The sequence below is a fragment of the Macaca thibetana genome, chromosome 20 (assembly GCF_024542745.1).
Source record: "Macaca thibetana thibetana isolate TM-01 chromosome 20, ASM2454274v1, whole genome shotgun sequence".
Lineage (NCBI taxonomy): Eukaryota > Metazoa > Chordata > Mammalia > Primates > Cercopithecidae > Macaca > Macaca thibetana.
In genome coordinates this window covers 15,672,735-15,690,791 of record NC_065597.1, presented here as the reverse complement: position 1 = coordinate 15,690,791, position 18,057 = coordinate 15,672,735, and the positions used below count along the sequence as shown (strand labels likewise).

General features: G+C 44.8%; 1 protein-coding gene across 1 annotated transcript in view; it reads left to right on the top strand.

Annotated features, from left to right (window-relative positions):
• IST1 (IST1 factor associated with ESCRT-III) overlaps positions 1–18,057 on the top strand; it is a 413,363-nt gene that overhangs the window by 299,558 nt on the left and 95,748 nt on the right. The window lies entirely within an intron of this gene.

Below are 18,057 nucleotides of genomic sequence, written 5' to 3'. Positions count from 1 at the left end.
GCCTGTAGTCCCAGCTACTCTGGAGGCTAAGGCAGGATTTTTTGACACCAGAAGGTAAGACTGCAGTGAGCCATGATTGCACCACTGCACTCCAGTCTGAGTGACAGAACGGAACTCTGTCTCAAAAAATATATATAAAAAAAAAAGAGAGGCTGGGCGTGGTGGCTCACGCCTGTAATCCCAGCACTTTGGGAGGCCGAGACGCGCGGATCACGAGGTCGGGAGATCGAGACCATCCTGGCTAACACGGTGAAACCCCGTCTCTACTACAAAATACAAAAAACTAGCAGGGCGAGGTGGCGGGCGCCTGTAGTCCCAGCTACTCAGGAGGCTGAGGCAGGAGAATGACGTGAACCTGGGTGGTGGAGCTTGCAGTGAGCTGAGATCTGGCCACTGCACTCCAGCCTGGGTGACAGAGCGAGACTCCGTCTCAAAAAAAAAAAAAAGAGAGAGAGAGAAAGAAAAGGAGAAGGGGAGGGGAGGGGAGGGGGGAAAGGAGGAGAGGAGAGGAGAGATTAAATGATCAGTCACACCTTCATGTAGTAGAGACCAGATTCAAATCTAGTGCTTCCAACTCTGGATTCGTCTTCTAACCCATACAGTAATCATTCAAACAGGCTACCTGATTATTTCTCCTATGCCACGCTGTCCTGGGTGCACCAGAATCTTGTAATAGACCTAACAAAAGAGACTGCCCCTACCCTCCAGATAATTACTATCTCATTGAGGAAAACAAGATTTTTTTTTAAATCCACAAATATAAAATAAGCCAGTGATATCATTCAGCAGATAAGTCCTAGTTCAGTAAGAGAAGAAAACGGAGAGGTCGCTGAAGTCCTAGTTCAGAAGGAGCAGAAAAAGGAGAGGTCGCTGGGAGCCAGAGCAGTGAAAGAAGGCTTTTGGAATACAAGGTATCTGGTGGAATCTGGGGTACTAGAGGGGAACTGTCTTGTTTGAGCTTAGGGATGCAGTGAGTTTCTTTCTTTTTTTTTTTTTTTTTTTTTTTTTGAGACAGGGTCTCGCTCTGTCGGCCAGGCTGGAGTGCAGCGGCACAGTCTTGGCTCACTGCAACCTCCACCTCCCGGATTCAAACAATTCTCCTTCCTCAGCCTCCTGAGTAGCTAGGACTACAGGGGTGTGCCACTGCGCTCAGCTAATTTTTGTATTTTTAGTAGAGACGGGTTTCATCATGTTGGCCAGGCTGATCTCAAACTCCTGACCTCGTGATCCGCTTGCCTCAGCCTCCCAAAGTGCTAGGATTACAGACTTGAGCCACTGCGTCCGAAACAGTGAGTTTCTTAAATGCTTCGGTCAGTATCAGCAGTTGAAGCCCATATGACCTTTAGAGCAGATGGGGAAAGCTCTGAAGAAATGCGGTCAGCATCTTTCACAAGGAACCCTTCCTGCCTCTCCACGTGCCAGAGATCTCAACCGAGAAAGGAGAGTGAAGAGGGGCACAGCCGTGTAAGAAATACAGTGACGTGAGTCAAAGAGGCGGCTCCACTGGCCTGTTTTGTTATCCTTTGAGTCACACGAATCTATAAATAAGACTGAAAGTCAGAGAGAAATTAGCCTGTCTGCTGTTTATGTAATATTTTCACAAAAAGCATTTTCACAATTCTTTTAAAGTACAGTCCCTAATCACAATGTATGCTGGCCTGAGACAAGAGTTTAGGAATTCATCTTTCACCTATGACAAAAGCCAGAAAGGATGTAAAAATTAAAATTCAAGCAGCCAACTCCACACACTCTTTGACCTTTTACCAAGAGCGTTAGGAACTCTGCTATAGGTAAAACAGTAAAGACCAAAGCCCAGGGGACATTAGCTTCTGCCAAGCTGCTTCTTTGTTTCAGAAATTTTTTTCAAAAGAGGCAGCCCTAGGCCAGGCATGGTGGCTCACGTCTGTAATTCCAGCACTTTGGGAAGCCAAGGCAGGTGGATCACCTGAGGTCAGGAGTTCGAGACCAGCCTGGCCCACATGGTGAAACCCTGTCTCTTCTAAAAATACAAAAATTAGCCAGGCATGGTGGCAGGCAGCAGTAATCCCAGCTACTCCAGAGGCTGAGCCAGGAGAATTACCTGAACCTGGGAGGTGGAGGTTGCAGTGATCCGAGACTGTATCACTGCACTCCAGCCTGGGCAACAGAGTGAGACTCCATCTTAGAGAGAAAAAAAAAAAAAAGGCAGCCCAGAGTGCCACCTGAGATGCTTTATGTCACAATATTTTCTTTTTCGTAGAGTAGTTTTTCTTGACTTGTAAATTATTCAGTATTATTTTGGCACCTTTGGAGGGAAAAACTTTACCAGGTATGAGACTGCAATCAACTTAAATTGCAAATTGAGGAAATGGTGCCATTCTCCCGTGAGGAATGACAAAACTAAGGTCACTAGAAGAGAATGCACCATCTAGAAACAAAGCAGGATTTCTGATCCGTTGTCTTCTACTCAAGTAATTTTATTTCCTTAATATGGACACCACTGAGCCAGGAGCAGTGGCTCATACATGTAGTGCCAGCTACTCAGGAGGATGAGGCAGGAAAAACGCTTGAACCCACAAGTTTGACACTAGCTAGGACAGCACAGTGAGACCTCATCTCGAAAATATGTATAAATATGGGCACCATCATTTGTCTAGAAAAATCTATAGTAAATTGTTTTTGTTTTCCTTTAATTGCATAGTTTTAAAATTGTTCTTCCAAAATCAGTTCTATCAGTTGCTTTAAAATTAGCCTGGGACGTCCAAGAAGTGTTAAGACATCTGCAGTAACTGGGGCAGCCAGTCCCTAGTGCCCAGCTCAGGGAACAACAAACTCCTTCGCCAAGCCGTCCACACATGCCAGCTGATGGTCCAGGACCCAAGTAGGTGCCAAGAGTGAGGTGTCTTACTTCTAAGGAGAGGCAAGCAGTTTGCTATGCAAGTGGGTCCCTGGCCTGGACCTAAAGATCTCTCTAACTCCATATTCTTTAAATAAACTTGTCTTTTATGAGGAGTAGAAAATCTTAGAATGAAGCTTTCAAGACGAAACTGATGTTTTTTGTTTGTTTGTTTGTTTGTTTGTTTTGAAATGGAGTCTCGCTCTGTCGCCAGGCTGGAGTGCAGAGCAGTGGTGCAATTTCGGCTCACTGCAACTTCCGCCTCCGGGGTTCAAGCTGTTCTCCTGTCTCAGCCTCCTGAGTAGCTGGGATTACAGGTGTGCGCCACCACACCTGTCTAATTTTTTTGTATTTTTAGTAGAGACGGGGGTTTCACCATGTTGGTCAGGCTGGTCTCCAACTCCTGTCCTCGTGATCCACCCGCCTCGGCCTCCCAAAATGCTGGGATTACAGGCATGACCCACCGCGCCTGACCCCAAATCGAGTTTTTAAAGAGTCATTGGTTTATAGGTATCACCTTCTCATATGCAAAAGGAGGAATGTATACTCCTGGGATAATAAAAGAGAATTCTGAATTAAAAATTTTGCATAACCAATAATTACATCTAAAAATTAATTTGGCTTTTGGGTATGAGCCTAAAATGAATCTTAAAAATAAAGTATATTGAAAAGAAAAATGGGGCCGGGCGCGGTGGCTCATGCTTGTAATCCCAGCACTTTGGGAGGCCGAGGCAGATAGATCACGAGGTCAGGAGATCGACACCATCCTGGCTAACACGGTGAAACCCCGTCTCTACTAAAAAATACATAAAATTAGCTGGGCGTGGTGGCAGGCGGCTGTAGTCCCAGCTACTTGGGAGGCCGAGGCAGGAGAATGGTGTGAACCCGGGAGGCGGAACTTGCAGTGGGCGGAGATCGCGAGTCATTGCATTCCAGCCTGGGAGACAGAGCGAGATTCCGTCTCAGAAAAAAGAAGAGAGAGAGAGAGAGAGAGAGAGACAGAGACAGAGAGAGAGAGAGAGAGAGACAGAGACAGAGACAGAGAGAGAGACAAGAAGGAAGGAAGGGAGGGAGGGAGGGAAACAGAAAGAAAGAAAGAAATTAGCCAGGTGTGGTGATGTGTGCCTGTAGTCCCAGCTACTCAGGAGGCTGAGATGGGAGGATCACCTGAGCTGGGGGAGATAAAGGCTGCAGTGAGCAGTGATTGAGCCACTACACTCCAGCCTGGGTGACAGAGTAAGACCCTGTCTCAAAAAAATAATAATAAAAACAAACAAAAGCTAGTTATGCAAGAAACCAAAAAATAATAATAATTTGGCCTTCTTTTCTGGCCTCTCCAGTCTCACAGAATCACTAACATTTAGTCCACTAGAATATAGGAAATAATGGAAACTAATATTTGTTGAGCACATACTAAGTGCTAAAGAAATATACATAGGGCTGGACGCGGTGGCTCAAGCCTGTAATCCCAGCACTTTGGGAGGCTAAGATGGGCGGATCATGAGGTCAGGAGATCGAGATCATCCTGGCTAACACGGTGAAACCCCGTCTCTACTAAAAAATACAAAAACCTAGCCGGGCGAGGTGGCGGGCGTCTGTAGTCCCAGCTACTTGGGAGGCTGAGGCAGGAGAATGGCGTAAACCCGGGAGGCGGAGCTTGCAGTGAGCTGAGATCCGGCCACTGCACTCCAGCCTGGGCGACAGAGCGAGACTCCATCTCAAAAAAAAAAAAAAAAAAAAAAAAAAGAAGTATATATATATTTTTTTTTCTTTTCTTTTCTTCTTGAAAGGGAGTCTCACTTCATTGCCCAGACTGGAATGCAATGCCATAATCATGGCTCACTGCAGCCTGAACCTCCTGGGATCAAGCCATCCTCCCACCTTAACCTCCTAAGTAGCTAGGACTACAGGTGTGCACCACCATGCCCAGCTATTTTTGTTTTTTAATTATTCTGTAGAGATGGGGTCTCACCATGTTGCCCAGGCTGGTCATGAACTCCTGGACTCAAGCAATTATCTCTCCTTGACTTCCCAAAGTGCTGGGATTATATGCGTGAGAAACAGTACCTGGACAAACTAAATAGTCTTATAACAACTCAAATATCTTCAATGAGGCCAGGTGCGGTGGCTCACACCTGTAATCCCAGCAGTTTGAGAAGCCAGTGTGGGAGGATCACTTGAGGCCAAGAGTTCAGACCAGCCTGGCCAACATGCAAAACCCCAGTTCTACTAAAAATACAAAAAATAGCCAGGCGTTGTGGCACACACCTGTAATCCCAGCTACTTGGGAGGCTGAGGTAGGAGAATCGCTTGAACCCAGGAGGCAGAGGTTCTGGAGTGCAGTGGCGTGATCTCGGCTCACTGCAAGCTCAGCCTCCCAGGTTCGCCATTCTCCCGCCTCAGCCTCCCGAGTAGCTGGGACCACAGGCGCCCACCACCACGCCCAGCTAATTTTGTTTTTGTATTTTTAGTAGAGACGGGGTTTCACCGTGTTAGCCAGGATGGTCTCAATCTCCTGTCCTCGTGATCCGCCTGCCTCAGCCTCCCAAAGTGCTGGGATTACGGGTGTGAGCCACCGCTCCCACCCTGTTTGGGGTGAAGTTTTGTTTTGTTTTGTTTTGTTTTGTTTTTTAGTGCTTTCTAACAATTAGCCTTACAGTGACCATAGGTCTTGCTGCTTCTGTCACCTATAGCCTCATATAAGAACCCAGGAAATGTTTTATCTTTGAGCCTGGAGATGCTGTTCGTGAAAGATGTTTGTTTAATAAAATCAGAGGAGGCGGCCGGGCGCGGTGGCTCACGCCTGTAATCCTAGCACTTTGGGAGGCTGAGGCGGGCTGATCACCTGAACTCGGGAGTTTGAGACCAGCCTGACCAACATGGAGAAACCCCGTCTCTACTAAACATACAAAATTAGCCAGGCGTGGTGGCACATGCCTGTAATCCCAGCTACTCAAGAGGCTGAGGCAGGAAAATCGCTTGAACCCAGGAGGCAGAGGTTGCGGTGAGCCAAGATCGTGCCATTGCACTCCAGCCTGGGCAACAAGACCAAAACTCCATCTCAAAAAAAAAAAAAAAAAAAAAATCAGAGGACATTTTCTCCAATAAATAAATAGAGAGGGAAAAAGGAGCAATGGGGTAAAAAGGAAGTGTTGAAGATTAAAAGACCTCAGAGACATAGCAACTAAATACAATATGTGGATCTTTTTGTATCTTGATTACAACAAAATAACTGCATAATTCATTTTTGAGACAGTTGGATAAATTTAATATAGATGAATATTACATGATATTAAGGACTTCTTTTATTTATATTTTATTTTATTTATTTATTTCAAGACGGAGTCTCGCTCTTGTCACCCAGGCTGGAGTGCAATGGCATGATCTCGGCTCACTGAAACCTCCACTTCGATTCTCCTGCCCCAGCCTCCTGAGTAGCTGGGATTACAGGCACGCACCACCACACCCAGCTAATTTTTGTATTTTTAATAGAAACGGGGTTTCACCATGTTGGATAGGCTGGTCTCGAACTCCTGATCTCGTGATCCATCTGCCTTGGCCTCCCAAGGTGTTGGGATTACAGGTGTGAGCCACTGTGCCTGGCCAGGACTTCTTTTCATTATAATGAGAATAATGACATTGTTTTATGTTAAACAAAGGATATGTGTTAGAGATATGTAATGAAGTATTTACAGTTGCAATTATATAATTTCTGACATTTGCTTAAATTCTTCCTCTGCTTTCTCCCCCAGAAAAGTTAAGAAGAGATAGATGAAATAAGAGCAGCAGAATTTTTTTTTTTTTTTTTTTTTTTTTTTTTTTTTTTTGGGAGACGGAGTCTCGCTCTGTCGCCCAGGCTGGAGTGCAGTGGCCGGATCTCAGCTCACTGCAAGCTCCGCCTCCCGGGTTTACGCCATTCTCCGAGCAGCAGAATATTGATAACTATTGAAACTGAATGATAGGTACATGGGAGTTCATATGTAATTCTCTCTAATTTTGTAAATGCAGTATCTAAAATTTTCCATAATAAGGTTTTCTTTGTTTTATTTTTAAATCAGAGGACTCAAATTTCAAGACTAGAAGCTGAGCAATATACAAGGTGTGGTTGAGACAAATAATTTCAACAAGAAAATCAGACTTAGATTATGTATGAAATATAAAGTCTCAGAAAAAGAGCTTCAGGCTCAGAAATGTCTAGCAAGCAATGAGGAAAATTTTGAAGTAAAAACCAAAAAAAAAAAAAAAAGCCTAGCAAAATAATCAAAGAAGTTATATTTATGCTGAAGGAATAAAAAGTAAAGAAAATTAGTGCCTACAGCTCTTTAGTTTTTATTTATTTGACCTCTTCAGATTTATGTATACAAATTTTGAGAGGTTTTCTTTTTTATTGAGATAAAGTCTTGCTCTGTCACCAAGGCTGGAGTGCGGTGACGCGATCATGGCTCACCACAACTTTGACCCCTTGGGTCCAAGGGATCCTCCCACCTCAAACACCACAGTAGGTGGGACCACAGGCACACACCATCATGCCCAGCTTATTTGTTTTTATATTTTATAGAAATGAAGTTTTTCCATGTTGCCCAGGCTGGTCTCAAACTCCTGGGCTCAAATGATTCTCTTGCCTTGGCATCCCAAAGTGCTGAGATTATAGGTATGAGCCACCATACCCACCCAAAGTTTTTAATACTATTTTCTTTCTTTTTTTCTTTTCTTTTTCTTTTTTTTTTTTTTTTTTTTTTTTGAGACAATTTTGCTCTTGTTGCCCAGGCTGGAGTGCAATGATGCAATCTCAGCTCAATGCAACCTCCACCTCCTGGGTTCAAATGATTCTCCTGCCTCAGCCTCCTGAGTAACTGGGATTACAGGTATGTGCCACCATGCCTGACTAATTTTGTATTTTTAGGAGCGATGGGTTCCACTATGTTGACCAGGCTGGTCTTGAACTCCTGACCTCAGGTGATCTGCCCGCCTCCGCCTCCCAAAGTGCTGGGATTACAGGCATGATCCACTGCGCCCAGACTTAATACTATTTTCAACATAAAAGTAAATTGTTCTCCATATTACATGAATTGAATATATCTAATCTAAAACATGAGTCTAAATCACTGTACATTAAGACTTTCAAATTTGTCCAGTTCATAAAAATGTTCTCTGCAGTCTGTACTGTTTTATTGTTTAGAGGTTGCTGAGAGACTATAGCCTTCTTTTCTTATGATTTAAGCGTAAAAATACATCGCATATCAACTAAATGATTGCAAATATCCCTCCATCCTTAAAAACATTACAAAGATCAGACCGGGTGCAGTGTCTCATGCCTGTAATCCCAGCACTTCAGGAGGCCAAGGAGGGCAGATCACCTGACATCAGGAGTTCAAGACCAGCCTGACCAATATGGTGAAACCCTGTCTCTCTACTAAAATACAAAAATTAGCTGGGCGTGCCTGTAGTCTCAGCTGCTTGGGAGGCTGAGGCAGGACAATTGCTTGAACCCAGAAGGTAGAGATTGCAGTGAGCAGAGATCGCGCCGCTGCACTCCAGCCTGTGTGACAGAGTGAGACTCCGTCTCAAAAAAAAAAAAAAGAAAGAAATGTATTTTGGGCTGAATGCAGTGGCTCACACTTGTAATCCCAGCACTTTGAGAGGCCAAGGAGGGAGGATCACTTGAGCTCAAGAGTTCAGAGACCAGCCTGGGAAACATAATGAGACCTTATCTCTACAAAAAATTTTTAAATTAGCTGGGCATGGCGGTGTGCACCTGTGGTCCAAGTTACTCAGGAGACTGAGATGAGAGGATTGCCTAAGTCTGAAAGGCAGAGGTTAGAACATGCCTTTGAGTGAGCCAAGAACATGCAATAGAACTCCAGCCTGGGCAACAGAGTAAGACCCTGTCTCAAAAAAAAAAAAAAAAAAAAAAAATGTAGCTGGGTGCAGTGGCTCATTCCTGTAATCCCAGAACTTTGGGAGGCTGAGGCGGACAGATCACTTGAGGTCAGAAGTTCAAGACCAACCTGACCAACATGATGAAACCCCATCGTTACAAAAAATACAAAAATCAGCTGGGTGTGGTGGAGTGCACCTGCAATCCTAGCTACTTAGGAGGCTAAGGTGGGAGGATCACTTGAACCCAGGAGGCAGAGGTTGTAGTGAGCCGAGATCACACCACTGCACTCCAGCCTGGGTGACAGAGCAAGACTCAATCTCAAAAAAAAAATGTATTTTGTCACTACCCGTAGTCTCCTTCCAGATTTTGTTTCCTTATCCATACTGCTCTGTCTTTTAGGAGGAAGGACAGAGCAACAAAGGGCTGGAGATGACATGTAAGGGTCCTGGTGCAAACATTGTTGAGACACTGAGTTGATCACCAGTTCTTACTACAGTACCACCTCCTCTGCCGAGGTCATCTTTCTTGGCATCATCGGTAAATCCAATACTGACCAAGTCTGCTGGGGCTTCAGCCTTACAAGAGGGTAAGAATTCCACTAGGTTCTCAATGTTTTTTTTCTTTCCTTCTTTCTTTCTTTTTTTTTTTTTTTTTTTTTTTTTTTTTTGCTCTTGTTGCCCAGGCTGGAGTGCAATGGCACGATCTTGGCTCACCGCAACCTCTGCCTCCTGGGTTCAAGCAATTCTCCTGCCTCAGTCTCTCAAGTAGCTGGGATTACAGGCATGCACCACCACGCCTGGCTAATTTTGTATTTTTAATAGAGACGGGGTTTCTCCATGTTGGAGTCAGGCTGGTCTCGAACTCCTGACCTCAGGTGATCTGCCCACCTGGGCCTCCCAAAGTGCTGAGATTACAGGTGTGAGCCACCGTGCCCGGCCAGGTTCTGAATCTTTTATACATTGGTTTACTGCATGCTTACTACATGCCAAACATTCCTGGAATCACCGGGGAAGAAATGGTGAGCAAAGAGACATGGTTCCTGCCCTCATGAAGCTTATAGTTTAGTCAATGAGAGTTAAAAGCAAACTTTGGGCCTTCCAGTCCACAGGCTTCTTCCTTCTCTCTCTTTCTATGCCTATGTTTTGAGTACCTATGAGGTTAGACACTAGCACACAGACCGTTAAGAGCTAAATGTAAATACGCATAGACAGGTCTACAAGAAAGTTTATTAAACTTTAGCAGTGGTAAACTCCAGATTTATTCATTCATTTGACAAAATGAACAGACAGGAACAGGGCTGGGGATGCAACCGTGATAAAAGTCCCTTCCCTCATGGAACTGACATTCTAGTGGGGGAGACAAATAATAAACACCATCACTATGCAGGATGTGAGACAGAGATAAATGCTACAGAGGGAAAAAAAATAGCAGAGAAGAGGGAGGAGGTTGACATTTTAAAGAATATAGCCAGGAAGGGCCTCACAGAGAAGAGAACATTTAAGTATAGACTTCCAGGAAGTAAGGGAGGAACCAGGCAGATATCTAGAGAACACAGAATACCGGAAGGAGATACAAAGGCCCTGAGGCTGGACTCTTCTCGGGCATTTGAAGAAGCATAAAGTGGCCAGTGTGGCTAAGGCAGAGTAAGCAAGGAGGAAGGTTGGGGGGAATGATGTCAGAGTGATGGGGAGGGAAGGTATGGGTTGTGGGAAAGACTTTGCCTGTGATTCAAAGTGAAATATGGCCAAGCGTGGTGGCTCACGTCTCTAATGCCAGCACTTTGGGAGGTGGAGGTGGGTAGATCACTTAAGGTCAGGAGTTCGAGACCAGCCTGGACAACATAGTGAAACCCCCATCTCTACCAAAAATATAAAAAATGAGCTGGGTGTGGTGGCAGGCACCTGTAATCCTAGCTACTCAGGAGGCTGAGGCCAGAGAATTGCTTGAACCCGGGAGGCAGAGGTTGCAGTGAGCTGAAATTGAGCCACTGTACTCCAGCGTGGGTGACAGAGCGAGAATCTATCTCAAAGCAAAAAAATAAAAATAAAAACGCACTGGAGGCCAGGTGCAGTGGCTTACGCCTGTAACCCCAGCACTTTGGGAGGCCGAGACAGGTGGATCACTTGAAGTCAGGAGTTGAAGACCGCCTGGCCAACATGGTGAAACCCTGTCTTTACTAAAAATTTAAAAATCAGCTGGGCGTGGTGGTGTGTGCCTGTAATCCCTGCTACTTGGGAGGCTGAGGCACGAGAATCACTTGAACCCAGGAGGCAAAGGTTGCAGTGAGCCAAGATTGCACCACTGCACTCCAGCCTAGGTGGGTAGGGTTTGAGAGAAAAGGAAGAGTCAAGGAAGGTATCAGTATTTTTGTCCTAGCATAGAATTACCATTAATGGTAGAATGAGTAGATATTTTCGAAGGGGTGAGAGCACTCTGGGGCATGTTAAGTTGGAGATGTCTACAAAACACTCAAGTGAAGATGTCAAGAAGGCAGGAGGATACATGAACCTGGAGCTCATATAAACTGAGAAGCCTTAGGTAATGCTATACATGGGAAGCCCCCACCATAAAGAAGGTATTGTAAAACATGAGGTTGGATGAAGTCAGCTAAAGAGTTGGGAAGAGGTCCAAAGACTAAGCCCTTGAGCACATCTCTAGTGACATTTCTTATGTCTTTTACTTCTTTAAAGTCCCTTTCTGTATTGTTTAAATGTATACAATGTGTCATTTTTCAATAAGCTATGTAACTCTTTGGAAGAGAACAAGAGTAAAGAGTCCATATCAGGGGCCAGGCGCGGTGGCTCACACCTGTAATCCCAGCACTTAGGGAGGCCGGATCACGAGGTCAGGAGATCGAGACCATCCTGGCTAACACGGTGAAACCCTGTCTCTACTAAAAATACAGACAAAAATTAGCCAGGCATGGTGGCGGGCACCTGTAGTCCCAGCTACTCGGGAGACTGAGGCAGGAGAATAGCGTGAACCCGGGAGGCGGAGCTTGCAGTGAGCTGAGATCACGCCACTGCACTCCAGCCTGGGAGTAAGACAGAGCAAGACTCTGTCTCAAAAAAAAAAAAAAAAAAAAAAAAAGAATCCCTATCAGGAAACCATCATCAGCAAAGATAAATGTGCCCCTTCTCTGGAATCCAACACGATACATCCAGCAATCTGAAAGCAGAGCAGTGGGAACACAGGAGATGGAACAGACTTTTTGCTTCATGCCTGCACTAAGCAGAAGTTTGGCACCCAAGTATGAAGCCATCCTTTATAAAGAAGTCTCCAGAGACAGCTTAATCAATCACTAAAACAAGTAGCTCCCTACATGAAACGATTTGAGATGCATTAGGGGAAAATCTCTCTTGTCCTAAGACAGTTCATGGCCACCTTCTGGAGGCTTAATTCACCTCCCATGATAATGATGACAATGACAAAAAGCAAAAGCAAAATTTGATTACATTTGTTACGTTCCAGACATTGCATTTAAATTCTTTATGTGTATTAGCTAATTGAGTCATCTCAACAAACTTATGAGTTAGGAAATACCATTATCCCCAACCCGGAAAACTGAGTTGTTGACACTTGCCTGAGGTCTCACGGTTAATATATGGTGGAGCAAGGATTTGAATATGGATCGTTTCACTCCTGAACTCATACTCTTCTTTCTTTTTTTTTTTTTTTTTTTTTTTGAGACGGAGTCTCGCTCTGTGCCCGGGCTGGAGTGCAGTGGCCGGATCTCAGCTCACTGCAAGCTCCGCCTCCCGGGTTTACGCCATTCTCCTGCCTCAGCCTCCCGAATAGCTGGGACTACAGGCGCCCGCCACCTCGCCCGGCTAGTTTTTTGTATTTTTTTTAGTAGAGACGGGGTTTCACTGTGTTAGCCAGGATGGTCTCGATCTCCTGACCTCGTGATCCGCCCGCCTCGGCCTCCCAGAGTGCTGGGATTACAGGCTTGAGCCACCGCGCCCGGCCTTTTCTTTTTTTTTAGAAGGAGTTTCACTCCTGTTGCCCAGGCTGGAGTGCAATGGTGTGATCTCAGCTCACCACAACCTCTGCCTCCCAGGTTCAAGCGATTCTCCTACCTCAGCCTCCCAAGTAGCTGGGATTACAGGCATGCGCCACCATGCCCCGCTAATTTTTTTTTTTTTTTTTTCTATTTTTAGTAGAGGACCAGGGAGAAAATAACTAAAAATGTTTCACACCCTTCTGGATATAACACTTTTGGGTACTTTCGTTTTTTTGTTTTCTACTCTATTGTTAACCACTTATAAGGGTCTGTTAGGAATAGTATGTGGGCAGAGAAAAAGTACAAATTTTACCTGCTTTACAATTCTTCCAGAACTACTCTAGAAGCCACATCACTAAGTAGAAAAAAAGTCTTTCAGTGCACAATAAAAACCTCAGCTTTAAGTCAATTTTCCCATCTTAAAAGTACTCACCATGGGCCAGACATGGTGGTTCACGCCTGTAATCCCAGCACTTTGGGAGGCCGAGGAGGGCGGATCACAAGGTCAGGGGATCAAGACCATCCTGGCCCATATGGTGAAATCTCATCTCTACTAAAATTACAAAAATTAGCTGGGTGTGGTGGCACATGCTGTAATCCCAGCTACTCGGGAGGCTGAGGCAGGAGAATTGCTTGAACCTGGGAGGTGGAGGTTGCAGTGAGCCGAGATCATGAGATTGCACTCCAGCCTGGGCGACAAGAGCAAAACTGTCTCAAAAAAAAAAAAAAAAAAAAAAAAGGTGTAAGGAAAGAAAAAAATGGTAAGGTTGCAAAGAGCAAAGATCTATGGGTAGTATGAATCTTCTTCTTTTTTTTTTTTTTTTTCTTTTTTTTGAGACAGGGTCTCACTGTCACCCAGGCTGAAGTTCAGTGGCAGGATCTTGGCTTTCTGCAACCTCTACCTCCCAGTCTTAAGGTATCCTCCCACCTCAGCCTCCCGAGTAGCTGAGACTACAGGCACGTGCCACCACAGCTGGCTAATTTTTTTAAAAATTATTTTTTGGTAGAGACAGGGTTTAGGTCTCACCATGTTGCCCAGGCTGGTCTCTAACTCCTGGGCTCAAGTGATCCACATGCCTGGCCTCCCAAAATGCTAGGGTTACAGGTGTCAGCCACCGTGCGCAGCCAAGAATGAATCTTCTATCTGTGAAATTGTGAAGAAGGAAAAAGAAATTCATGCTAGTTTGGCTGTCGCAGCTCAAACAAACTGCAAAACTTTTGGCCGTAGAGAGTGATAAATGCTTAGTTACGATGGAAAAAGCCTTAAATTTGGGGGTGAGAAACATGTACAGAAACTTATTCAGGTTCGGTACGATCTGTAGTTTCAGGCATCCAATGGGGGTCTTGGTGGTGTTCCCCACGGATAAGCAGGGACTACTGTATAATTTTTTTAGATGATGTATAATTTAGCAACAAAAAGGGGCCTTGCTTGTGAATGTATAAGAGAGCCCTATTCTGGAGTTAGAGAACTTCAAACCAAGCATAATATGAGGAAAAAAGTGAATATAAGAAAAGGCCGGGCATGGTGGCTCATGCCTGTAACACCAGCACTTTGAGAGGCCAAGGTGGGTGGATCACCTGAGGCCAGGATTTTTTTTTTTTTTTTTTTTTTGAGGCGGAGTCTCGCTCTGTCGCCCAGGCTGGAGTGCAGTGGCTGGATCTCAGCTCACTGCAAGCTCCGCCTCCCGGGTTTACGCCATTCTCCTGCCTCAGCCTCCCGAGTAGCTGGGACTACAGGCGCCCGCCACCTCGCCCGGCTAGTTTTTTGTATTTTTTAGTAGAGACGGGGTTTCACCGTGTTAGCCAGGATGGTCTCGATCTCCTGACCTCGTGATCCGCCCGCCTCGGCCTCCCAAAGTGCTGGGATTACAGGCTTGAGCCACCGCGCCCGGCTGAGGCCAGGATTTCAAGACCAGTCTGGGCAACATGGTGAGACCCTGTCTCTACTAAAAATACAGCAGTGACCTGAGATCACACCACTGCACTCCAGCCTGGGCTGCAGCGCCAGACTCTGTCTCAAAAAAAAAAAAAAAAAAAAAAAAAATCCAAACTTTGAATCAACAGTTCTGATTCTGTGATAAGTATTTGAATTATGTCAAGGGTGACAGTCAACATGTTCAAGAACCAGTACAACATGGCACTAGCCAATCAGAATGGACACCCTGAATGACAAAAAATGTCCACCAGCCTGAAGCAACTGCTGTGGCCAGATCTCTGTGTTCCACTGAATGTCAGTTTTGAATTACATAAATGTGGTCATGATGTCAGATGTTTGAACAATGAAACTTCTAAATTTCATTAGCTTCCTTTATATTACTAAGCCAGTTATATTTAGGAAACTGTGTACTTTACTTTTTTTCTTTTTTCTTTTTTCCCTGAGATGGAGTCTTGCTCTGTTCTCCAGGTTGGAGTACAGCGGTATGATTTCAGCTCACTGCAACCTCCACCTCCTAGGTTCAAGCGATTCTCCTGCCTCAGTCTCCTAAGTAGCTAGGATTACAGGCATGCACTACCATGCCCGGTTAATTTTTGTACTTTTAGTAGAGATGGGGTTTCACCATGTTAGCCTGGGTGGTCTTGATCTCTTGACCTCGTAATCCACCCGCCTCAGGCTCCCAAAATGCTGGGATTACAGGCGTGAGCCACCATGCCCGGCCAATGTGTACTTTCTTTAAAAAGAAATCAGCTCAGTTTTCTTGACTTTCACTTTTTTTTGAGAGAGAGTCTTACTCTGTCATCCAGGCTGGAGTGCAATGGTGTGATCTTGGCTCACTGCAACCTGCGCCTCCCGGGTTTAAGTGATTTTACTGTCTTAGCCTCCTGAGTAGCTGGGATTACGGGTGCCCGCCACCACGTCCAGCTAATTTTTTGTATTTTTAATAGAGATGGGGTTTCATCATGTTGGCCATGCTGGTCTTGAACTCCTGACCTTAAGTGATCCTCCCACCTCAGCATCCCAAAGTGCTGGCATTACAGGCATGAGCCACCATGCCTGGCGGCATTAGCTTTTTTATAAAGTTCAATTCCCTAGCCTGAGACCTTTATGCAAGTTGCTTTGCCTCCATTACAAAACTTATTTCTTTTTTTTTTTTTCCTTTTTTTTTTTTTAATTATACTTTAAGTTCTAGGGTACATGTGCATAACATGCAGGTTTGTTACATATGTATACTTGTGCCGTGTTGGTGTGCTGCACCCATCAACTCGTCAGCACCCATCAACTCGTCATTTACATCAGGTATAACTCCCAATGCAATCCCTCCCCCCGCAAAACTTATTTCTATACATCTTTCCGTCTGCACCAAATTATGTGTTCTAAGTTACTCAGCTTTTCCCAGACTTCTTCATTTAGAAAAAATATGTGTCACTGGGGTGGTGGCTTATACTTGTAATCCTAGCACTTTGGGAGGCCAAGGCAGGTAGATCACCTGAGGTCAGGAGTTTGAGACCAGCATAGCCAACATGGTAAAACCCCATCTCTAATAAAAATACAAAAAAATTAGCCGGGCGTGGTAGCGAGTGCCTATAATCTCATCTACTCTGGAGGCTGAGGAAGGAGAATCGCTTGAACCCAGAGGGCATAGGTTGCAGTGAGATGAGATTATGCCATTGCACTCCAGCCTGGGCAACAGAGTGAGACTTCGTCTCAAAAAAAAAAAAAAAGAAAGAAAAAGAAAAAAGAGAAGAAAAAATATGTGTCTCCAGAAATAGTACTACTTGAGAGCTGACAATTCCAATCTCATTGATTATATTCTTGGCTGTATTTGGCACACAGCTCATTAGACACCTGCAGCAAACCATCACCAAGAAAGAAAGAAAGGCAAGATTCATACAGTTATGATGAATTTGTTTTAGACGAAGAACAAGTGGGGCCAGGTGCAGTGGCTCACACCTATAATCCCAGAACTTTGGGAGGCTGAGGTGGGTGGATCACTTGAGCCCAGGAGTTCAAGACCAGCCTGGGCAACATGGCAAAACCCCATCTCTACAAAAATTACAAAAAATTAGTCCAGCGTAGTGGTGTGTCTGTAGTCCCAGCTACTTCGGAGGCTGAGGTGAGAGGATCACTTGAACCCAGGAAGTGGAAGCTGCAGTGACTCGAGATCATGCCACTGCACTCCAGCCTGGGAAACAGAACAAGACTTGTCAATAAAAAATAAATAAATTAATTAATAAACAAAAAACCCTTTAATTCTAAACAAACTCAGTTTTTAAGTTTTGTTTTCTTTTTAGTTAAAGCTTAGTTTTTATACCATTGCCATAATAAAGCATTTCTTTTTCACTTTTTAAAAAGACTAATAAAAGGAAATATTTTTTGGTTATCCCTTAAGAGAAAAAAGAATTCCCCAAATAATCCTACAATTCCAAACAAGTAACACTAGGAATACCCTCATATACAATTATGGCACAGACACACCAGGCACGGTGGCTTTGGTCTATAATCCCAATTCTTTGGGAGGCCAAGGTGGGCAGATCGCTTGAACTCAGAAGTTTGAGACCAGCCTGGGCAACATGACAAAACCCCGTCTTTACAAAAATTGGCAGGGCGTGGTGGCATGCACCCGTGGTTCTAGCTACTTGGGAGGCTGAGGTGCGAGGATCACTTGAGCCAGGAAGGCGGAGGTTGCAGTGAGCCGAGATCACACTACTGCACTCCAGTCTAGGTGACAGAGTGAGACTGTGCCTAAAAACAAACAAAAAACAATTATGGTGCAGAGAGTTAGAAGTGGTCAAACTCGGCTGGGCGCGGTGGCTCATGCCTGTAATCCTAGAACTTTGGGAGGCCGAGGCAGGCGCATCACGAGGTCAGATCAAAACCATCCTGACTAACACGGTGAAACCCCGTCTCTACTAAAAAAATACAAAAATATTAGCCGGGCATGGTGGCAGGCGCCTGTAGTCCCAGCTACTCAGGAGGCTGAGGCAGGAGAATGGCGTGAACCCGGAAGGCAGAGCTTGCAGTGAGCCCAGATCACATCACTGCACTCCACCCTGGGCGACAGAGTGAGACTCCATCTCAAAAAAAAAAAAAAAAAAAGAACTGGTCAAACTCAGGCAACTCTACATGCAACTGACAACTGCCAGATTAGTATAGATACAGATTCAGCCAGACAATAGTCTAGTTCCCTAAGGAAAGCGCAACATTATGAAATTTGGGGTCTTATGTTTCCCTCTTTTCCTTGCTTCAAGAGTAGCCCATGGAGGACTTTCACAATATAATGTTAAATCAGTTTTAAAAACTAAAATTGAAACATAAACCTATATATTAATATACCTGTATCTACACACTTGTGTATGTTA